Below are 1881 nucleotides of genomic sequence, written 5' to 3' on the forward strand. Positions count from 1 at the left end.
GTCATGGATCTGCTTCCGAAGGTGGAAGGCGTGGTGCAGGAGATGGTTGAGAGTGAACAAGTCCTGATGGGTCTGCAGGAGAGGTGCCAAAGGGAACTGTGGAATCTCTTCTCAATGTCTCGTGTGAGGAATTGGATTCAGAAGGTAAAGGTGGCTTCTTTGAAATGAACTGACTCGGCCATTTGGATGACTTTCTGTAGAGTAAGGTTCGAAGCCCGGTAAGTGGTAGTCCCGCTGGTGTCGGACACCTTCTTCTGTGCCGCCTCTGACGACCTCCCGACACAGTTTACAGCAGTTGTGAGTACAGTCGGTCACATCATGTACAAATCTTCAGCAGATGCTTTGAAGACTTATGAAACTTTTCCTCTTCCAATATTGGCTTATTCTGTTTCAGTTTTAAACCCTATGAAGTTATTAAAAAATAAAAAGAAGAGTCAATATCTTCTTCGAGTGGTTAAGGCGATGGCCTAGAATTCCCTTGGGGCCTCCCCGTGCAGGTTCAAATCCTGCTGATTTTGGCTCAGTACTGCCATAGAATGATGTAGCGTTAAAATGAAACATGCTCTTGACATTTTGAATATGAGCTGAACTTACATGTGTTGAAAAAATCAGTCAAGTGAAATCCGTTGTGAACATCGTCGACGTTCTCTTCCATAAGACAGATGTTGTTTTAACCACGAGCCATGACAACATTTTGTCCAGGTGTTAATTTCTCAGGCCAGGTGCTGGAACCCGGGTTTCCTCCGTCCTGATAAAATGGCAGCATGCAACTACATGAGTAAGTTGTTGTGGCCGAGTGGTTAAGGCGATGGACTAGAAATCCATTGGGGTTTCCCCGCACAGGTTTGAATCCTGTCGACAACACTTCCATTTTAGGATAGAAAGACAATAACGTTAAAGATAGTAGGTGAAATTTGACGACGTGACAACCAAAGCTGTGTACAGCAAGTGACATCTGTTCCCGGCAGGATTCAAACCTGCGAGGGGAGACCCCAATGGATTTCAAGTCTATCTCCTCAACCACTCGGCCACGACAACAAACTTGGAATTTTACTGACGTTACTTTCTCTGGACCATATTCTATTGTAAGGAACCAGGATTCGGTCCTTTGTAAAATGGCAGCTGCAGTCGAGAGTGTCTTTTGTGTTCTTACTCAATATGTTTATCAGATGCTGAGTGAATGGACATGGGTGCAAGGGAGCAACAGCTTCTCCAGAGATCTCTCTTAGTTTTACATCCACTGACTGCCACTGTGTGGATATCAGGGCAAAATACACATTTATGCACTCTTCAAGGGGAAGCATGCAAAACTGTAGTATCTGTTCTTATCAGTTTAATATCTGATACGGCCCCTATATGGGGACCACATATTAAATAGATTTTTGGAATAGGGAGGTGTAATAGGGGCTTGCCCAATCCACTACACGAATCGATCTGGTATTGCATTACCTACAGGAACGGTGCACCCCCTCTACTGGTCAAATCAATAGTTTGTATGATATAAAAAAAAACAAATTCAAAGTCCGCTTTACAGGAGTAAGCAGTCAATTATGACTTGATAGCGTCCAATCTAAATGTAAGACGTTTCAACTTGAGAGGCAGCATGAATTTACGTAACCGTTCTAAAATATACAGCAATTAAATGTGTTTCTAAAAGTCCCCCGCCTACTGCCCGATGACGGCTGGGATAGGCTCCAGCACGCCCGCGACCCCCGTGGGGACAAAGCGGTACAGAAACTGGATGGATGGATGTTTCTTTGCCTGAGATTTTCATATCATTGTTCCAGGAATTTTTATTACAATTCTTATTCTCAAAGTTTTAAGAAAATGTCATTTTCAAAACTTGTTCAGAAAAAAAAATATTCAGTAGTAATGTTGGAG

The 1881-nt window shown here is 43.1% G+C and overlaps 2 non-coding genes across 2 annotated transcripts; both read left to right on the forward strand.

Moving 5' to 3' along the window:
* Positions 1 to 782: 782 nt before the first annotated feature.
* Positions 783 to 864, forward strand: trnas-aga (transfer RNA serine (anticodon AGA)). The gene has a single exon. It is a non-coding gene; the product is annotated as a tRNA-Ser (tRNA).
* A 413-nt stretch (positions 865 to 1277) lies between these two features.
* Positions 1278 to 1471, forward strand: LOC147057622 (U2 spliceosomal RNA). The gene has a single exon (XR_015065971.1). It is a non-coding gene; the product is annotated as a U2 spliceosomal RNA (small nuclear RNA).
* The last annotated feature ends 410 nt before the right edge of the window (positions 1472 to 1881 follow it).

Source organism: Syngnathus leptorhynchus, chromosome 4, assembly GCF_054491065.1.
Source record: "Syngnathus leptorhynchus isolate UIUO chromosome 4, UIUO_Slep, whole genome shotgun sequence".
Classification (NCBI taxonomy): Eukaryota; Metazoa; Chordata; class Actinopteri; order Syngnathiformes; family Syngnathidae; genus Syngnathus; species Syngnathus leptorhynchus.